This window comes from Fukomys damarensis, unplaced genomic scaffold (assembly GCF_012274545.1).
Source record: "Fukomys damarensis isolate Sample0158 unplaced genomic scaffold, DMR_v1.0_HiC HiC_scaffold_8, whole genome shotgun sequence".
In the NCBI taxonomy this organism is placed as follows: domain Eukaryota; kingdom Metazoa; phylum Chordata; class Mammalia; order Rodentia; family Bathyergidae; genus Fukomys; species Fukomys damarensis.
The window spans coordinates 26,553,890-26,568,827 of record NW_022900920.1 but is presented as its reverse complement, the minus strand read 5'-3'; the positions used below and the strand labels follow the sequence as shown (position 1 = coordinate 26,568,827).

Sequence of the window (14,938 nt, the reverse complement as noted above, 5' to 3'; positions counted from 1 at the left end):
CAGTTTTCAGAAACTGCTAAACTGTTTTCCAAAGTGTATGTGTCTCTTTACCAAGTGCTGCCATTGCCAGCAGCTGTCCGTGAGACTTCCCATTCTCCCACATCTTCAGCCACAGTTGATTTGGTCAATGCTTTGTTTTGTTTTTTCTAAATGCAGCATTCTGTTGTGGCTTTAACATACATTTCTGTAATAACTAATGATACTTAGCATCTTTTCACAGTCTTATTTTCTATCACTGTACCTTCTTTGGAGAAAATGTTTCATCTGAAACACCGCTTTCTCTTGAAGTCTTTCCCTGACCAGCCAGACCAGTATTGCTGCCCTGGGTGTCAACTTCCATGTCTACAGAGGTCACAGAGCAACTGGGATTCAAGCCTAAAAAGTCAAAGAGCTGGAGCTCTTTAGAATAATGAAGTCTGTCTTTAGAATAACTCAGCTCCGCTGGCCACCGCCTGATGCAGCTAATTATAATCCATTCATACCTCACAGTGCCGAGTTTGTTTTGTCTTCTAGGTTTTCTCCTGTTTCTCCAATGTTCATCTAGGGTACCCTGTGATATATCTCATTTCCTGAGTATAGTCTACCACTGAGGTCATTCAGTAAAACACAATGGACACAAATAAACATGTAAGGTGTCCACGTGCACAAATCAGCTACGTGCCTTATAGTGCATGAGGAGCAAAGGAAGAAGAAAGGCAAGGACTGACCCTGGGCCCAGCCCGTCAGCACTAGATCATTATCTGTCTCCAGTCAATTACATGTGAGATTTCTGAGGTTATAAGACGAAGCATTCACATGCCTTGAAAAAGCCATAAAGGGTGAATATCACAGGCTCCATATTTAACATGTAAGGATGCAAAATCCAGAAAATTGCACAAAAGAGGTTGAACTCCCATTCCCCGCAAGAGAGGATGCCTTCTGTCTTTCTGCAACAAATGAATCATGGGTTGTTAAATATTTTTCAAACTTCTGATCAGCACCACAGGGGTGCACAAAGCCTGATTTCCTCTGATCTCTCTGTTGCATGCCATTGTTCCCCATGTAAGCAATGCCATGATTTTGCACCCTTCTAAACAATGTATAGTTCTTTAAAATTGGCTGTCAGGTTGCAATTGGAGGAAAAATAAATCTCACCATCTTAATGACAGCTTGTGCAGCTGAAACCAAGGGATAGAGATGGCTCCAAGAAAATGAGTTCTTTGACAGCCTAATATTAACACTGTCAAGTTATTCTGCTTTTTTCTTAAAACCCATCTAATACTGTGCTCAGATATTACTTTTGCCATCAAACATCACTTTGAAAGTAGTTAATAATTCAGATGCTTTTAAACATGTTTTTTAAATGGTTAACACAACAAAAGCATGAACTGCCACAGCCAAAGAGTCCTCCCCTCGGGGAGTTTGGTGTTTGGAGTTTGCTTCTGTCTCAGAGTAGGGCTTCAGAGAGGATGAGCCTCAGCTGAGAAACATTGCCAGTAATCTGGAGGCCAGAGTCAACAGCAGCGATGGAAATGGTTAGAGAGAATGTTGGACCTTTATTTAGAAAAGATCCATTTCCCATCCAGCAACAGTCTTTTACTTTGAAACATTTTAATACTTAAAGGATTTTGTAATTAAAAGACTTAGGTCCTTGAGGCAAAGCTCACTGATAAAGGAAAGCGCCTTTTTGGTGCCCTGATGATAATAGTGGTGATGATGGCAATAATTAAGTTGGAAGCACTATGCAGAAGGTACTGCCCTAGGTGCTTCATGCAGCTCCCCATCCGGATTCCACACGGCACAGGTAGCATAGTTATCCCTGTTTTGTTACTTTCTTGTGGGAAGGCTATTTGGGCTCACAGTTTGTAGAGGCTTCGGACCATAGTCATCTGGCTCTCAAACAAGGCAGCATGGCAGAGGTGAATGAGTTCGTGGCATGGCATGCAGGATGCAGCAGGGATTGATGGGGGAGGAGGGATGTGTACTGTACCAGGCCACCCCGCACTGACCCTCCTCTTCCCACCAGGCTTCACCTCCCAACATCATTGAGCTAGTCCAGCACCACAGCCGTGATCCAGAAGCTCCACCTACGAGCGCATGAGGCCCTAGGGCCATCTAGATGTAAGCCATAACATCCCGCATTTTACAGATGTGAACACAGATACAGAGAGACGTGGCTAAGGTCACCCAGCTAGTAAGAGTCACAGCTACTACGGCAACTGCACTTACCTGCTTCCTTGCAACAGCTACCAGTTAAGTCCACGCCAGTGAACCCCAGGGTAAGCATTTTCTCCTTTCATTCTCACCAAAAGATGAGGTAGATCTTTGCCTCTAGGCTTGATATATGAAACAAGGAAGGATTATAGAAATAAACAACGTCTCCATCAAAACACATTGCCTAATGTTTAGCACTATAGTGACATATGTCTCGATGTATGAAAAGGTATTTCATTGTGACCATTTTCCTGGAGGTCAAATTTTTCTTCTCTCCTCCAGGGGCACCACACTCCCAGTTCATCTCAGCATACGCAGAGCCTTTACATCTAGAAAGACTGGTGCGGCCTTGGTAGAAGCCTTCTGTCCTCAGGACCCCAACGACACATGACCTGCCAAATGTCAACCCTGCTTCTCTTATGAAGAGACCCACGTCTCTGCCACGAGAAGTCTGCTGGCAGATACGGAGGCCGAATGGGACTGTGTTATTGATGAAGCTTTCCCTGGCCCCCAGCTGTCCCGTGCTGCCTCTGATCGCCCGCACTGCAGCTGTGCAGTAGAGAGAGAAAGCACTGTGTGCCAGACGCAGTCAGGGGAGCCTTTGTTTTCTGAGCCTCGGAGTGATAATCCTGGGGTATAACTTGCATCTCTCCTGCGATGTGATGCTCATCCTCAGCAGTATCTCCATGGCAACCAGAGAATGTATCCATGAGGATATGTGGTTCTGCCTTTCTACCTGTCTTAGAGCTGAAGTCATGAACCCCATTCTCTGTCAGAACATGATGGCTTCCAACGCAATTAAACTTACTTATTGATGAATCAGAAGGCTCCAGGAATGGCACTGCATTCTTAAATCCTTGGTGCACCTCTTGCCACTTGTAGGGAACTTGAGCAAGTTGGGCTCAGTGAGACCCTCTCTCCCTCTCATACGTGAATGAGGATAGAAATCATGAGTACTGGCAGGATTGGGCAGTATGATAAATAGAAAACAAAACTTATAACAACGCTTGATTGTTAAGAGTTGTGTTTACCTTAGGGAGCAGAGGACAAGTTGGCATCCCTTTAGCAATCAAAGGCATTGATTAAATGGGATGAGTCCCAGTCTTTTAGCTCAGAGGTTCCCCATACCTTCTTTTTAGGGATGCTGATGCACCTTTCATAGTGCAATGCCCCAATTATGTCCTCAAATTGACTGAGGATTACCTGAAAGGCCTAATGGGGAAAGTTAAGGGACGTCCAGATTAGAGGACTGTATGGTTAGGCACATAGTCTAATGAACTGGCCGCCCCACTGCTGCCAGCTAAGTATCTTTGCTGACTAAAGAGAACTAGCTTTAATTACTAAAATACCCCCTTCTAAATTGCCTGTCTGTTTGAGAAAATTAGGCAGTAAGGACTGAAGAAAGCTACTGCCTTTGTACTTTAGGATCTTCAGGAATGGAAGGAGTGAAGTTCTGGGGGAAGAACAGGCCCATTTTCTTCCAGAGAACTTGATATGTGAGACCTGGCTGAACAACTCACGCATGTTCAATTTCAACTGCTCCGTGAGAGATACTCCCTCATGAGGCCAACAATGAGTTCAAATCCAGGTAGATCTCACTGATTTGCACCAATGGGAGAAAACCCCTGCCTTAACAAGTGGTAAAGCTGAAGATTTTCACGCTTTCTAGTTTAATGGGTTTATATTCCCACTAACCATGAAGTAATGCAAAATCAATATTTCCCACATTTCCCCAGTGCACACCACCTGAGCTAATCAAACTTATTGACCTGCTGTGACACACATAAGCAACTTCAATGCACAGGTCTTCATACTTGTCCCTGTTAACCCTGGGATGCCTGCATTTTTTTTTTCACAAAATGGTAGGCTCAGTAAATATGTATTGAGTGGTTTGTAATAATTTCTTTGTAAATAAATGTTGCAGTATTTGTAATGACTGGTTAACTTGAAATACTTCACAATAAAATATCCTCTCCCACCCCTGATCTTAAGGACACAGCGTTTTAAAGCCAGAGGTGATCTTAGAGATTCCTCATCCAACTTCCTCATTCTGTAGATGGATAAGGAGGTTAAAGTAACTTCTTCAAGATCAGACAGCTGAATAGGACCCAGTCTAGGGCTGGGTAATGTTGTACCCTTCCTGATTCACAGCCTCACTCTTCAGGACATGGCCACTTCCACCCAATAGAGAAAAGACCAGACTGGGAGTTAGCAGACACGGGCCTAAGTCCTGTTCTTTCAACTAACTCACTATACACCTCTGAGAAAATCACTTAAGCCCTTGGCCTCACAGTCCACAACTTCAAAGGCAAGGATGATAAAGCCTATATAACCTAATTTAGGATTTCACAAACTGCAGCCCAAAAGCCAAGTCTGGTGTGCATTGCTTTTCTAAACAAAGTTTTATTGGCACACATTTATTTAACAATTGCCTATCGCTCCTTTACTACAAAGGCAGAGTAAAGGAGCAGTTAACATAGAAGCTGTGACCTGAAAGGCCAAAATGTTTAATAATTAGCTCTTCACAGAAAAAAAAATGTACATCTGATCAACTCTGTGTGTAATATGGTTGCACACACCTGATATACTTCAACAGTTCATGCAAAGACTGCCCGCAAAGTACTATACCCACATTTTAAAAATCTGATAACAAAAGTAGTAACAGTAATAGTAAGTCAAGAAAAGTAATTGCAGCAAGGGTAATTACGATCTTCTTTGTTTAGAAATCGGAATATAAGTGGCAGTATTGCTTGATTCGAGATTGCTTTCCAACTGCTCATGGTAATGCACTTTTATAGAGCCAAGTGCTATCTTTTAATAGATGTGTTAGTTACTTCTTTCTCATTGCTGAGACACAATAGTTGACACTCAAAGTGAAAGGGGGGAAAGTTTATTTGGCTTACACTTCACAGAGGCTTCAGTTCATAATGGACTGACCACAAGGCAGAGTGATAAAGGAGAACGAGTTCTCGGCAGCAGAAGCAGCAAAAGCGACAAGGGGCCTTAACAGCATCTTTGTGCCCCTTGTATCTTACCCAAGCCACTTAGGTTGGCAGCACTCACGCCCTTACCCTAGTTCCTCTGGCCTGGCCCCACCATGAATCAATTACACACTCCAGATTCAACCACCTCTGAGAAAGCATAAGATTTTGGGAGGACGCCTAAAGACAAGCCATAACAATAGATTTCAAGAATGTCCCAGAAATACTTAGACTACATATGCATAAAATGTAAAATGATGGTTTTCAGAAGCAGCAGTAGCTGCCCTTGCTTTGATCCCTATCTTGACTCACTAGGTGCTCACCATCCTCTGTAATTACTGTGCAGTGGAACAAACATTCTCCAGGAAATACAGACTAATACAAGCCAGCTCTTGATATTTAGTCGCACTGCTCTAAGTGTGTTAAATTTTTCCACTGGCATTTTTGAGTGGGAGGTTGGTGGCTTTGCCCAGTTTTGTCTGGCATATACTCTGAGAATAACACTAGCCAAGAAAAACATCCCCAGAAAAGTGAGAAAAGTGATCACCGGCCATGACCGATTTACTGCCACCCCATGAATGGGCAGCAATGAAAGGCCCAGGAATTAGAAGGCCAAGTTCCTCCCGGCAGCTCCCAAGTAGTTGACCAGGGTAAGTTTTCCCTCATAGGGAAAATTGGGAGCTAACAGCTGCCTTTCCTTACTCACAAATAGTAAGGGGAGTGAGTGAAAAGTGATAGTAGACACACACATTTTAAAAGCCTAAAGCTCTATATAACCACAAAATATTTTGTGTATAAAGAGTTACTGTATGTACAGTGTCTGCTGTGTTCCAGACAGCACTCTAACGTCCTCTTTGTGACCCCTTCCTTACACGCATGCCTTGACGCATCCACACAACATCCCACAAAGTAGATCTCACTAGCATCGTCGCTGTTTTACAGGTGAGGACACGAAGGCGCAGAGAAATGAAGTTGTTCAGGGCCCCTGACCAGTGAGGGGAGCAGGTGCTGGCATTCAAAGCGGGGCCATCTGACCTAAGGCTCAAAATACCAACTGCTGCTGGGGATTTATAGCTCAGTAGCACGGCTGCACCTGCCTTCCAAGCACAAGGTCCTGAGTTCAATGCCCGGTATATTTTAAAAAAAAAAAAAACTGCTGACTTTAACTGATCCTGAGGGACAAGGCTATGACAGGTGGAGGCATGGTTACACCCTGAGCCATAGTACTCACATGGCTCACAAAATGCTGCAGAAAGGGGAAATAACAGATCAGACAAGGCGTTGTGGAGGAGGAGGGCCATGACAGGATTTTCTCTTTTGCTTTCCTGTGAGGTAGCACTGTTCAAAGGCCAGGGTGGCTGGTGGCCATGGCAGCTAATGGCACTGGCAAGAGCAAATTGCCTTCATGCAAAGAATGAAAATAACATGCTGCTTGCCATTTGTACTGCATAGGGTCCTCTGCCTTACACCTCCTCCTTTAACGTGCGTGGCCATCTACTCAAAGCAAGTCACAGATACTATGGCGCTTTAAAATATCCCAGAATTCATCTCCTAAAATCATCTTTTACATTAGAGGACATTTCTTACCAATCTAAAAATACCATAGTTCCACATTTAAGAAAAATTATAATTCCCTGTTATTTAATATTGAATCAATATTCAAATTTCCCCTTTGCCTTTGGAAAGCTAAAAGCTAGTCACTTCCCTCCTAACAAAATAAGGACCTTAAAAGGCTAAGCCTAGAGTTATGCTCCAGTATTTCCAATTTATGCAAGCCTAGTATTCTAAATCTAACTTTTCTAAGGTCTTTGATATGTGGTAATAATAGCTGTAGTGAATATTGTGGTTATAGCTACTAGCTACTTAGATATATCTATATAATTATTAGTTTATACACTTATAGTATTTTGCTCCTTTCCACTCTTTCTTTGGGGGTATTATTTTTATAATTACTTTTATACTGAAGTATAGTCTTAATAGTTCATTCAACATTGATTAAAAATGCAACGCAGGGAGCTCAGTGTAAAATCATGAGATCCGCAGCCTACAAAAAGGCTCATGCGCCATGAGGACACAGAGAAGGAAATATAATCTGGGCAGGGTTCCAGAGAGAGCGAGTACGAAGAGTGAGGCCCGGGTGAAGATCTGCCCCATGAGTGATCAGAAAACACTTTAAAGAAGGCAGTGGGGACAGGAGGCAAAAGGTACTCCGAACAAGTGCCACAGAAAGGGAAAACAAAGTCTCCCGGGGACAATGAAAAGATCAGCAGTGTCCGAGAGGATGGTGTGAGACGAGCAGATGGGGACCGGCAGGGCTGAGACCCCACAGTGTTGTGAACCCCAGTGATGACTCGGGGTGTGTCCAAAGGAACAGGAAGTCACTGAAGGGCCTTCCTCTGAACCACAGGGCTGCGAGTGGGCGCGGCCCAAGTCATGAGAGAAGTTACTGGCCCCAACCACACCAGCTTTTCTCTCACTCATTGCCTATACCTCTTTAAAATGAATGTAGAGGCCCATAAAACCAATTCTAATTAGGGGCCTTTATTCCTCTCCAACAAAACATAAAGTCTTCATCCACTCCAGTAAAATTCTTAACATCTTCTTAATTTCCTCTTTAAAAAGCTATTTTACATGGTTTAAATATAATAATTATTTGGTAGTGACAAGTGTATTCCTAGTAAAACAATTATTTTATTTTATGTCATCAGCTTAAAGTCCAAGATCTTCCCAGGAAAGAAATTATTTTGTTTACCAGAGTTAGACAAGAGACTTCATCTTCTAGACATAAACGACAGAACCGCCCGCTCTAGGAGACAGGATCTACTCAGCTCTGTAGCTGAGGTTCCAGTCTTCTCTGGTGCATGCGCTGCCCTTCCTTGCCTGTGCACATTACCATCTATAGTTGCACGTGTTTTGATACATGAAAGAGAAGGGTCTAGGAGTCATGAATCCTCGCCTGTCCCCACAGCTAAAATATTCCTCTAAAATCTCATGTCAGACAACCCCTAAAAGTTAAGGACAAATATCTCCCAAAGAGGTAAAATAGGAAAGTTTGGTCAGCTATAAATGACTCTGTGTGAACATACTGTATGTGTTTGATCTTTTACTGTCCTCAACAGCTGAGAAAAAGCATGAAAGCCATGGGAGTTTTGACAAAAGGAACTGAAGTCAAAGTTTGGAGACTTGGCACCTCCAGGCAACTCAACGGGAAAATCTAAAGCACTGTGCATTACTGTGCTGTTGGGTGATAGAATGGTAACTGTTTTAGTCAGTTTTCCTACTGTTTGTCACAATACCCAACACCAACAATTTTAAGAAGGAAAGGTTTTGTTCAACTCACATTTCGAAGGGATTCAGACCATGGTCATCTGGCTTCAAGGCGAAACATCACCGTGGGAGTGAGTGATGGAGCAAAGCCGCTTGGTTCATGACAGCCCGGAAGCAGAGTGAGCAACCAGCTGTAGACACAGAACCCAGTAAGGAACAAGCTATAGACACCAAGACCACACCCCCAGGATGCACCAGACACATGCTCCACCAATCCCCTGCAGCAGATCCCAAAACCAATCAAGCTAACATTCCACCCTATTGCCAGAGTAACCAAAACCAAGTATTCCCAGTTTCACAACTTTGTAGGAGCTAACCCTCCCTTCTTACCAAATTCTGTACTGAGGTTGAGCTTAGTCTCTGCCACTTGGATGGACTTCTCCAAAGTTTGTCTCATCTAATGCACTGCCCTAGAACTTGGATGTTCATGAAAATGATAACATGGGACATGCACACAAGCTTGTGAGTTTTGGTTTTGTTTTGTTTTGTTTTGTTTTTTCATTAACAGCAATGGGCTTGTAGAGACGCATCCATCCTCTTTTGCCTGGGTCACTTCACACCTCCAGAGTCTATGTGATCTGACCAGACAAGGGCAAAGTGAAGGCTCTCTAGCTATAGACTTGAGAATAAGGACGACATCACACAGTTTTCTGCAACCATTTTCTAATTGGTTCACTTACTTATTCAACAGTTCTACAACTATTTCCTGAGCATCCAGCCATACAGGCCTTTTGCTGGAGACTGGAGACATAGTGTGAGTAAGAAAGCCCAGATATTACTCTCATGAGGATCAAACCCAGCAGAGACTGACATGACAAATCAGACTAGGCAAATTCACAGAAACAGAGTGGAATTATGGTTACAGAGCTTGAGGGAAAAAAACAAGGAGGCTTTAGGCAAAGGACAAAATTCTGGCTACACAAGATGAGTGCACCTTAAAGATCCACTGAGCAGCATGCTCTCTCTAACAGTACTGTGTAGCAGCATATTTTTTTAATTTTTGAAGAGGATGGATCTTAGTATAAGCATTATTGTCTCAATAATAATAAAGAGGCAGGCAGGAACTTCTGGAGATGATGGATTTATTAATGGCTTAGATAACAGTGATGATTTCACAGGTAAATTTACTTATCTCCAAACTCAGTAAGGTATGCATACAATGTCCAGATTTTCTGTGTTAATTTTCCTAATAGGGCAATGGTTTGTCATCTCATCTTGTGTCTTCCTCCTCCTGTGACTTCAGGAATCTCCCTAACCTCGGAACCTCGGGTTGTTCATCCGTACTTTAGATTGCATGCCTTCCAAATCCTGGAATTCTATTTGTTTGCAAACTCCAGCCAAAATGACCTGCTGGGCTGGCGGCTATGGTTCTTAGGAACAGACCCATGAAAATTCCTGAGAAGTGTGTCTGGTGTAGAAGGTGAATAAAACGGAACCCTTGGGGTGGTTTCACTGGACGCTCTAGCTTTTCCCCTCTTCCACTTTGTAAATCTGTGTTGCACCCTGGCCTGAGAAAGAAAAGTATAGTCCCTGATACTTTCCGTATGGCCTTTTTTTTTCCTGAGACTTAGGGTGATAAGTCAAGGGAGGAACCCAGCAATCACCTATCCCACATCCTCCCTTGTCAGGGAATAACCTGAAATCCAGGGAGTGATGTGACTTGGTTGAGATGCCACAGCATCATCTCTTTCTGATAAAATTCTTCATGTCAGCATTAAGACATTAAATACAATTATAAGCCCCACAGATGAAAAGACAACTTCAAACACACATTTTATTCCTCTTGTGGGCATTTTTTTTTCAATGTTTTCTCTTATGGATTTTATTTTTTGTGTTAAGCTTAAGATATCCAAATGTTTGCATATATTTTTTTAATTTTTATGGTTTCATGTTTTTTTTTCTTTTTATTGAGTTTATTGGTATATTCTATGTATACAGTACAGTTACATTCATTACTGGGAACTTGAGGCATTTCAAGTTGAACAGGATACACAAAAGCAGTAACCAGAGCATTGAATGGCTTCATTCAACAGTTGCTGGACTGATGTGTCCACAAATAAAAGTTTTTAAATTTTGGCTCCTGTGTGCAGGAACTAAATGGTTCATGGCTTTTTGGTTGTTGTTGTCTTTGTTTTTCTTCTTCAGAAAATAATATCTGAAGTGCATAACAGGAAATTTCTTTAAGACTAACTCCCTTACAATAACTCCCGGATGGAGCAGAGGCGAGACCTAGAGAACAGGCAGTTTTGTTCATCTGTGAAGATAAGAACTGAAATTCTGTAGCAGATGGGCTGCCTTACAGTTGTCATAATCATTCATATCCAGGTACTGGTAGAGTTTGGAGGGGACTAATACACTTTCTTCCCCCAATAACACCAACGTGCCATTTTTGAGGTGCTATTATAGGGTGGGCATTGTTTGTATCCGTCAGGTAGCAGTCAATGAATCTTCATGGCAGCCCAAGGGGCACCATTTTTTCCATCACTATTTTAATTTGATGAAAGTAGAGCCCACAGAAGTTAAGTACCTTGCTCAGAATCTCTAAGCAGTGAGTGGAGGTGTGGGATTTGAGCCCTGCAGTCTGCTGCAGAGCTCATGATACTAACGACTACACTTCCTCACCTCTTCTGTGGGAGTGGGGTATGACAGGTGCTGGCATTGTTACTCTCTTTGGTCCCCGCTACCCAAAGGACTCACAGATGTGTGCTTCAAGGAAGGAGATGATCAGTTAGAAAAGGCTTCATTGAAGACGAAGGCCATAGTAGAATTTTCTCTTTTTTCTTATAGTTAGGTCACTTGTAGGATTTCACAGGCAGGATTAGCCACTAGCAGCTAATGGGAATGGTACGGAAAATGCTCTGCTGATTTAAAGAATAACAACAAAAAGCTTTTAAACTCAGTGCTTCTCAAATTTCACTGTGAGGCTGGGATGTAGCTCAGTGGTATAACGCCAGCCTCACAAGCACAAAGTCCTGAGTTCAATCCCTGGTAAAAAAAAAAAACAAAAAAAAAACACTTCACTGTGAATATAAGACACCTGCTTGGTGTTAAAAGGCAGCTCAAGGCCAACGTAAGGTGGCAACGGGGTGTTGCTAAGAATCCAGACAGATCCAGCTTCCCCCGTGGGTTCAGTATCTGCTCCCATTTGAAATGGGCACAAAGTCCTGTAAAACCAATTCCTACTAGGGCCTCTTTATGCTTCACCAACAAAACTGGAAACTGTAATTTGATCTAGTAACACCCTTAATAGCCACTGCTTTATTTGTCTCTTTTAAAATCAATTTTGTGTTCTAGGTAGAATAATTACTGACTGGTGCAAATGTTTCTCTAATTCCATAGCTACTTTTTAAAAAATACTGACCTAAAAATGCTTAAGTCTGAGAATTGCCTAGGAAATAAATTATTTACCTAATGTGTATTATAATTTTCTTTCTTGTTTATTTAGGAATCAGATGGAAAATGAGTCAGGCAGAAAAGCTCTTGGGTATAAATGTAATCTCCCTGACAAATCTAGCAGAATTTGTCACTGCTAAATGAGGTCAAGTTAATGACCCTGTATGGCTAATGCCCTGGTGCTAATACCTTTCAGCTAATACCTTTCAAGGCTCTGGTTTCCGTGTGTGTGTGTGTGTGTGTGTGTGTGTGTGAACATGCACATGTGTACTTATGAATTATCATACAAGGAGGTAAACTTGAACAAGCAGCCCATTTTCCATCTCAGTGGGCAGGAGCTGAAATAAGCACCTGAACTGGTGAATGCCCTCCCCTCCCGCCGGAGAATTCTGCTCCATATCTCCATATCTCTAGGACAGCACCCAAATGCATGTTTTGAAGCTAATTCCCTAGGCAAGGGGCACAGGATACTTATCAGCTATCGATGACTCAGTGGAAATGGAATTACCAAATTTCCTAGATTCTCCAAATGAGATGAGGTCCCGGGGCAGAGAGATCTTTGCCAGAAGCTGTATTAGAATCAAAAATCAGAAACTGGGGTCCCCAGGGCACCTCTGGGGGGCATACACACACACACACACACACACACACAGAGTATCTTCCATGCTGTGACAGCATCTTGTCCTTGCTTTATCATAGTTCTTATTTTACATTTTAATTATCCTATTACTTGAGTTATGCAGATGTCACTGGGGCCATACTGACCCTTAAGATCAGGAAAAAAGTAAATTATAACCCTCAATCCCTGGGTTATGTCCAACCTCTCCCCAGAACATTTGCTAATACCAGAGGAGAGGAAAAGGGGATATTTCCAGAGATAAAAACATGCATTTTTTTCTTGATATGCAAGCTCAGCTGAGTCACTCCTGAATATGAAAAATAGTCCTTGCCATATATTTTTGAAGGATTATCATCAATAAGTATTTATGACAATACAGTCATAAATATGATAGAATATTAATGAAAAACTCTGGCTCCCAGCTAACCTTAGAGTAAGTCAGTTAGTATCTGTGGAGAGCTCTCTGGGAGCCAGGCACTGTGCTAAATGATTTGTGTAATTACCACAAATGCTGACACAAACCTACCTCTTCCCATTTTACAAATCAGGAACAAAGTTTAGGGGAGCCAAGATGTCTCGGCCAAGACCACAGTGCTCATACACAGACTGGGAATGAAATGCTGTTTATCTGACGGAGATTTCAAGCTCTCTCTGCTGCCCCACACCTGCCTGGAACCTTGATTACAGCACTCAGGAACAGTTGCCCTGAGAAAGGCTTTCCACCGCAGAAATTCAGTGCCTGCTAAATGTGACCACGTTCCAAGTTTTGGGTAACATGCCTAATACTGTTGGGGGGCAGTGGATCTAGGGGAACTGTTTCTAGATTTTTGTTATCTGAACAAAGAGTTGAGCAGAACACACAAAAGAAGTAACAAGAGGCTGCCCGCAGCCGCCCAGCCCAGACGCCAGCCGAGGTGCTGGTCCACAGGGGGTATCTGGAGTACAGTGCTCAGCTGCCTTGAAAGCCCTACTCAAGCTGACCTGAGGGAAATGGACACGGCCATGGAGCCGGACAGGAAGGCGGCTGTCAGTCACTGGCAGCAGCAGTCCTACCTGGATTCTGGAATCCACTCTGGGGCCACCACCACAGCGCCTTCTCTGAGCAGCAAAGGTAACCCCGAGCAGGACATGGACTCCTCCCAGGTCCTGTGTGAGCAGGGCTTCTCACGGTCCTTCACTCGAGAACAAGTGGCCATATGGACGGGCAGTACGTGATGACGTGGAGACGCTGGATGAGGCAGGCAGATCCCGTCCACGCCGTTCGACACCGCTCGCCCCACCCATGTCCAGGGTTTCACAGAACCATCCCAGATGCCGAAACACATGGTTGCAAACCTGATCAACAACCAGGAAGACAGGGAGCTCGCCACACGTGCCATCCCTGAGCTCACAAAACTGCTCAATGACGAGGACCAGGTAGTGGTCAATCGGGCTGCGGTGATGGACCTCCAGCTCTCCAAAAAGGACGCCTCCAGACACACCATCATGCGCTGTCCTCAGATGGTGTCTGCCATCGTGTGCTCCGTGCAGAACACGAGTGACGCGGAGACGCGCGCTGCACTGCCCGGACTTTGCACAACCTGTCCACCCACGCGAGGGCTCGCTGGCCCATCTTCAAGCCCGGCGGCATCCCTGCGCTGGCGAAAACGCTGGGTTCACCAGTGAACTCGGGGCTGTTTTACGCCGTTAGAACTCTTCACAATCTTCTGCTACATCAAGAAGGAGCTAACATGGCAGTGCATTTAGCTGGTGGCCTACAGAAAATGGTTGCATTGCTCAACAAAACAAATGTTAGATTCTTGGCTATCACAACAGACGGCCTTCTGATTTTAGTTTACGGCAATCAGGAACGCACTGATCATCCTGACCAGAGGCGGGCCCCAGGCTTCAGTGAACATAAGGAGGACCTACACCTAGGAGAACCTGCTGTGGACCACGAGCAGGATGCTGAAGGCGCTGTCCGTCTGCTCCAGTAACAAGCCGGCCATCGTGGAGGCCGGTGGGATGCAGGCCTTAGGGTTGCACCTGACCGACCAGAGCCCGCCATCGGTGCTCTGCGCCATCTAAGCAGCCGGCGCCAGGGGGCGGAGATGGCCCAGAACGCTGTTCTGCACTACGGCCTCCAGGTCCAGGTTAAACTCCTGCACCTCCGTCTCATTGGCCGCTGATACAGGCTCCTGTCGGATTGATTCTCAGTCTTACCCTTTGTCCAGCCAATCGTGCGCCTCTGCGAGGGCAGGGTGCTGTTCCACGCCGGGTCTAGCTGCTCTCGCGCGCGCGCCCCAGGTCGCCCAGCGTCTCACATCCAGGGTTGGGACGCGGCAGCAGCGCTGCTCCCGACGTCTGAAGACCACAAGAAGCGGCTCTCCGTGGAACCGACCAACTCCCTCTGCAGAACGGAGCCCAGGGCTTGGAACGAGACTGC

General features: G+C 44.3%; 1 pseudogene; it reads left to right on the top strand.

Moving 5' to 3' along the window:
• Positions 1-14,580, top strand: part of LOC104869438 — a 91,736-nt pseudogene extending 77,156 nt beyond the window's left edge.
• Positions 14,581-14,938: the final 358 nt, after the last annotated feature.